This window comes from Geospiza fortis, unplaced genomic scaffold, assembly GCF_000277835.1.
Source record: "Geospiza fortis unplaced genomic scaffold, GeoFor_1.0 scaffold102, whole genome shotgun sequence".
NCBI classification, from domain to species: domain Eukaryota; kingdom Metazoa; phylum Chordata; class Aves; order Passeriformes; family Thraupidae; genus Geospiza; species Geospiza fortis.
Window position 1 is genome coordinate 1060273 of NW_005054373.1, and position 7008 is coordinate 1067280.

Genomic DNA, 7008 nt, shown 5'->3' on the forward strand with positions numbered 1-7008 from the left:
AGGAATGTCCAGCCCTGGGCCACCCAGCCCTAATCCCAGGAATCAGTGTCTGCTCCAGGCCCCTGCTCTGACCCTCCAGAGCCATATTTTAGCAAGGTCAGGAGGTTGGGTGGTAAAAGGGGAGTGGGGAATAGCAGAGAGAGATTCAAGGCTGGAGTTTTCATGGAAATGTTTACACTGGCCTTGGAGGGGAGGCTTGAGCCTGTTCCCCTCTCCAGATTTGCTGGAAATCTGCATCAGGTTATGGACACAGCTCCAGCTTCCAAGTGTCCTGCAGGAGGGTGGCTTCACAGCCTTTTCCTTGGTTGCTTTAATGGATCCAGGTGGGCTGGATGTGGCCGGCAGCCCTGTTAGGCATCATTTCATCCCTGGTTCCTTCCTAGGACAATGAGGCTGCTTTTAGTTCATGGGGAAGGATAAATAAGCAGGAAAATCAGATGGGAGAAGGGGAGAGCTCTGTCAGATGGAAGTGAATGGGTGGAGAAACAGCTCCATGCGTTTCCTTCATCCATCACAGAGTATTTTGTGTTGAGTTGAGGTGATTCAGCACCTGCCAGCTTGTCAGCAGTGGGCAGAGAGGGTCCACTCTGTACACGTGGAGGAACCATTCCCTCCTCTGTGGAAATGTTCTTTGTGATCAGGTCAAAAAATGATTTCATGTGAAGTTTCTGTGTGAAATCCCCGTTGCATTTGGCTGGAAGGGCCAACTTAGGGGCTTCATCCAAGAAATGGCTGTGCAAAGGGTCGCTGGGTGTGGGCTGAGTGTCCGTCAGGAACAGGGAAAGGCTGTGTACAACACCATTCCCAGGACATATTTCAGCCAAGGGAATGAAAAGGGGTAAAAGGGAATGCTGCAAGCAAAATTCTGATTTTCTCAAGTTGCTAAACTGAAATCAGGTTACTCTTTGTGTATAAATCCTTCTTGAATGCAGAGGAAAACATCATTTCCTTCTCTCTAAGGGCTGGTATCAACAAAGGATGTGATCCACTGCCCAGTGGAGTAAGAATTGAGGGTCCAATATTGAGGGTTGCACAGTGAATTCTTCCTTAACAACTCATTAAAATGAGCTACTCCAACTCCTCCTGAGCCTTTTGAGTGGCTCATTTTCAGGAGTGAAGCTCAGGAAGTCACTGTTGCCCAGCTGCCCCTCCCTCCCTACTGTCCCTGTCCCACTCGAGCCACCCACAGCAGCATCCCTGAATTCCATTCCCATTTCAGCCCTTGCTTTGCTCCATGGCAGAGCACAGGAGTCTCCTGTCACAGTCATATTTTCTGGAAAAATCCCTTAAAAATCCCTTTGCCCAGGATTCTTTTCCTGGGAAGCTGAGAAACCTCAGAGAAAAAGGAAGGCAATAATTATCTGATTTGCTTCTCCTGTGTTTTGCTGCTTTGGAATGTGGTTGGAGATTGTTCATCCAACATGTGAATTGTTTCATTGGTTTCATGTGAATTGTTTTGACTTAGTGGCCAGTCAGGGCCAAGCTGTGTCGAGGCTCTGGAAAGAGTAATGAGTTTTCATTGTTATCTTTTGAGCCTTCTGTCTGTATCCTTTCTGTATTCTTTAGGATAGTTTAGTATAGTTCTTTTATATAATTTAGATATATAAATATATATATATACACACATATAATAGTGGTTCACAGTTATGTATGATGTTCTAAAAATTTGCACCGAGATATCAGAGATAAGTAAATGTTAATGGTCTTAAATTTTTAAATTAAAATGATGAATCACAATATTCAGGCTTGTCTGTGGGGTGTACATTTTGTTTCTTTGTGTGAAATTACATTCAGCACATCTCAAGAATGTAGTTTGGGCCCTTTATTCAGTCTCCTCTGAAGAATCATACATCTTAATTACAAATTGATGCAGGAATTACCAGGCAGCCTCCTAAGACATGAGAGAGTCACAGGTCAGACACACTGATCTTCCCTCCCTCCTTCCCTGCCTGTCTGCCTCCTTCCCTCCCTCCCGTGCAGCTGCTGAGCTCTGCGAGGGAAAGGCTCCCAGATGTGCCGGGGAGGGAGCAGGCAGAGCCCTGAATTCCACTCCTTGCCGCGTGGACTCTTTGTATATTTTGTTTGAAGGAGGAAATATGTGGAGTCCTTGGAGGAAGGCTGGGGACCAGGCACGGCCCTGGCAGCTCCGGCACCGCGGGGCTACGAGGTCCTGCAAGCCCCCTGCCCTTGGCCCGCAGGATGGGCCAGCTGAAACCCATCAGCATCACCCAGCAGGTCCCCAAAGCCTCTCCTGGAGATGGCTCAAGGTGACCAGACCCTTTGAGAAAACATGGCTTGGCTCTAAAGCTGGTAACACCTAAACACCCACGGCTGGAATTTTCGGTATTTTTGGCTCAAGGGTGATGTGCTGTAGCAGATCAATAAATATTCACACGCTCCAGAGCGTTTTGTGGGGTTGGTTTCAGTGCATTTAGCTGTGGCACTTGGTAGCTACTTGATTATTGCGTGAGACAATACGTTTATGAAGTGTTGGCCTTCATTTAGTTAAACACTTCATTGATGTCTAAGACCAAAACGGCATGAAACTAATTGTTCCCGTGGAAACAGGAACCCAGAGAATGATTTCATATCACAGCTTGGCAGCAGAAAAAGAAGAAACCTCTGTAATTGTTCCCATTAACCCAGCGCAGGGGGTTCATGCTCAATCTCTACCGAGCTCTGCTCCGCTTCTGCTGTGAATTAGGGGACAAAAAGTCAGCAGAGAACCACATTAAAAAGGCCCGAAACAAGCTGTGCTTTATGGAGCATTTGTAGTTCTGCCACCAAAACCATTTTTCTCTTCTGCTTTGCAGGTTTCTGGCCAGCAGCACTGAGGACTGTCACTGAGGCCAACATTTGGAGATGCTGGGTTTTAACTGCGTGCCTGCAGGAGGGACAGGGACATCGCTGGTCGTGCTGTGGGCTGGAGTCAGGACAGCCCTGAACCCCAAAGGTGAGAGCTTAGAAAGTGCAGGCAAAACCAAATCTGCAGTGAAAAGCTGGGCAGAGTGAGAGAGGAGCCACACAGAGCAATCTGGGTGTGCAGGAAATATCCTGAACCTCCTGCCTGAGGTTTTCCCTTTCCCCCATGGGATGTGCTGGTGGCTGGGGCATCTCAAGGGCTTTGTTGCTGTAGAAAATCCCTGATATCTCTATACCAGAGGAGCTCACATCTCCCAGTTCTCCAAATTTCCCATCAACCTGAGAAATCCTCACCCCAGTGAGGAGCTGCAGCCCCTACCATGGACCATCCCTTGTGGGACAGTTTTGGGAAGCCCAATGGCTCTGCAATTCCTGTCTGGGCACCCCTGTGATGGAGGGGGGAGCCTCCCACGCCCTCTCCCTGCCCTGATGGAATCATCTCCACTCTTTTCCCACTTTTAGGCTTTGCCCCTAAACCCAGTCCCACAAAACCCAGCAGGAAAAGGGAACCAGAAAAAGCACAAAACCCATCCTGGCCACCAGGCCAAGCCCACAGCTCCTCTGGAGGGACCAGCAGGGACAGACCTGCTCCATCCCAGCGCAGAGCAGGTTTCTCTGCACTAATTACTGCTAATTGAGCCACTTGACTGTCGGAGAGCCCTGCCCTGGCCAGGCTGATAGAGTATCAGGGAGATAAGGAGCACTCAGCACAGGTAATGGGGAAGTGTTGGCAGAGCTGTGCTGGCACCTTCTGGAGGGGTTATCTCCCCTCCCCAGAGCACAGGGCACCCAATTCCAAAGGGAAACACTCTGATCCTGAGGCTCTGTGCAGAGTCTAATAGAGAGATGATGAAAAGCTTTTTTAGGAGGTGCCCTGTGGGATCTTGGTGACTCAGGAGCTCAGCAAATCGAGCTGGCATTCATTTCAGAGTAGCTCTTTTAAATTTCCTTAACATGCATTTTATTCCTTTGGCTGGCTTTTGCTGTTGTTAATTTAACACCGTGCAAATGAAACTTTAAATATTTTTCCACCTTTTTTTCTTCCCTACAGAGAAATAAATTTTTTTTCTTTTAACAAATGCTGTCTCTCTCAGAACTTTTGTTATTTTTCACCACCTCCACTGACCTACACAGCGTAATTCAGGTCCTACACCATCCTGAACACCAGGTAGGAGTTACTCACACCTACTTACCAAAGTGGAGACTTGGATGGGGTGACGTTGTTCTGTTTTTTCTTCTCAATTACTCACAATTGTAAATAGGAAATCAAAATTACTGGATATTTTTGCAGCCAACTCTGAGAAAAATCCTGTGTGTGGATGCAGTCCCTGGCTGTGGGTGCTGCCACACCTCATACCTGGGAGGTGGAGCTAACAGGGTCACAGTCCCTGCCCACAGCAGAGCCAGAGTTTTGTCTCAGGGATGTAAAAACCAAGGAAACATCACCCCTTCACTCCTGGAGGAGCCAGCAGAGCATGTCCATGGCTGTCAAATCAATGAGAGGGCAACCACACAGCTGAGAAGCTGCTGGGTCCTCTAACCCAAAGTTTGGGATGTTTTCCATGTCAAATATCCCTATTTTCTTCCTCAAGGTGCCTCAATCATCTGCTTCTCCTTTTACCCCTGTGCAATTCCAGTTTGGTTTAATTTTCCAAAGTTTCCCAGCTTGTTACACAAAGCTCATAACAAAGTCTGTGGCCAGCTCTCTCTTTGATAATTCCTTCCCCCCATTTGTTTATCTCAAGTCCTGAGCTTTGTTCCAGGCCCAAAACCAAAAGCCTTTCTACCCCGTTCTCCTCTTGACTTGTTGCAGATGTAACGAAATAAATCTTTAGAAAGAACAAACCTTCACTTCCTCTCTCCCGTCTGATTCAGTCACAAACCCCAGGAAAGAAAAATAAATCACAACCTGAGCTCGCCTGGTCTCGCAGGATTCCAGTCTGGTCCTGCAAGCCACCTTCCCAACTGGATGTGTCCATTCCTCAGAGAAATCAGTGAACACAGCCCCCAAAAAGGATCTGATAACCATGAAATCCTTATTTTGAGCATGGCCAAAGCAAAAAAAAACCTTCTGATCAGCCCAAATTAAGGTTGATGCGGTGGTTGATGAGCACGGCCATGCTGGTGGTGCCTTCCTAGAGCTTGTCTGAAGGGTGATGTGTCTCTGCTTTGTCTCTCAGCCCCTGATGTGGCTCTGCCTCTCTTTTCTCCCCTGCCACCCCCACCCCAAGGAATTTTAAATCACAACCAGAAAAATCATCTGTTTGGGTTTCCCAAACTGGCCACAGCAGAGGTGGAAATATTGTAATGTTGTGATGGCTCCGACGAGGGGAGAGAATGATGTATTTGACTCCATGGATATCAGAAGGATAATTAATTACTTTGTTATACTATATTCTATACATTTAAAACTGAATCTGCCAAGCACTTAACCCTGCACACAACTGCACAAACTGTTCTGAAACCCGTGACTGTCACCCAACAGTCCTGACACACACACACTCTTGGCCCTGATAGGCCAAGGAAACAGAGCACCATGATTTTGGGTAAACAATCTCCATGTTGCATTCTACTTTTGCACAAACACAGGCACAGCAAATGATAAGAATCGTGTTTCCTTTCTCTGAGGTTCAGAGAATGTGAAGCGCAGAAATATTCTTGGGAAGAGCTGTGCCTTGCTTTTCCCTGTGAAATGTGGCTACAGTGGAAATTGCCTCCCAACAGAGTTTGTCCTTCTGCTGAGAGCTGCTTCCATGTAAAACCTCTGTTAATCTCCCATCAACCATCAAGGGGTGCTCAGATTCTCCCCAAACACACCCCAGCCATGAGGTCTGACCAAATCCACGTTTCCAGCTGGGGATTCCATGGAAGTTCTGCTGCCCTGACCCTGCTCTGGGATCAAACACTGTCACTGTAGGACACAAAATGACACGACGTGGACACGCTGCTCTTTTCAAGGTAAAAGGGACTTTTTAATTTCTGACTCCAACATTTATAGATTTCCAAAAGTGGCAGTGCCGCCTCTCCAATGACGCTGGACAAACCAACAGTCCATCAAATTTCTCTTCTACCATAAAAGAATGCAAGTTATTTACATAAAGTGTGTGAAAAAGTTCATTACAGGAATGTAAACATCAGAAGGCTTAGAAAAACTTAAAAAATCAGGGTGACATCATACATCAGCCCAAAGCCCTTTCCAGAGCCCACTTCCCTTGGCAGCAGCCAGGACTAGGAGTGGACAGCAGGACACAGGGATGCCAAGTGGAGAATAACTCCTTAAAAAATGGGGCTGCCTGTGTTTGCCTAACGAGGTCTTCTCTTGGGTCTAAGTTAAACCAGGCTCAGCTTTCAGCTGGGAAATACTGGAGGTGTATAAAAGGGATGATTTGATTTACCAGGTATGTTCTGCCCAGTAAGTTCTTGGGGGAAGATGTGTAGAACAACCACAGCTGTCAGAAGATTTTTGGGTTGTGTCCCTAGCCCTGACTTTCAGTGATGAGCCAAGGCTTTTCTCTTTGTGTGTGTTTTGTTTTAAATTTAAACAAGAGCCCTTTGCACACTCGACACAATCCATCCACTTAGCACTGAAGAAAGTGTAATTAGACACTTGGAGAACTGGAAGAAATTAACTCCGACCACAGCCCGTCACTCAGACTATTACTTAATAATATTTCCCAAATGTGCAAAGCACTTAGTTCTGGAATAACAGGAAAGAAGTGTAACTTCTCACCCCGAGCAGAGCTCTGCTGTGTGAAGCACACAGGAAAACCTCACCAGCACCAGGAGATGTTCTGCCACCTCCCATCACCACCTGAGGGCCACCAGGAGATGTGAAGGATGCCATTCATGGTCCCCAATCCATGGCACTGAAGGGCTGGGAGGGAGTCATGGGCAGTGACCAGCCCGAGGTGCTCGGGTGTGGTGTTTGTGAGAGATGAGAATCTGACTCCAAGTTCTCAGAAGGCTGATTTATTATTTTATGTTATCTGTTATAAGATGTATTATTTTATGTTATATGAATTATATGAATTATATTATATATTATATATACTATATATAATATAATAAATATAATATAATAGAATA

At 46.5% G+C, this 7008-nt stretch overlaps 1 long non-coding RNA gene across 1 annotated transcript in view; it reads left to right on the top strand.

Annotated features, from left to right (window-relative positions):
• LOC115948310 overlaps positions 1–7008 on the top strand; it is a 21354-nt gene that overhangs the window by 13610 nt on the left and 736 nt on the right. Inside the window, exon 2 of the long non-coding RNA XR_004082141.1 lies at positions 2814–2953. This is a non-coding gene — a long non-coding RNA (uncharacterized LOC115948310). The remainder of the gene's footprint in view (positions 1–2813; positions 2954–7008) is intronic.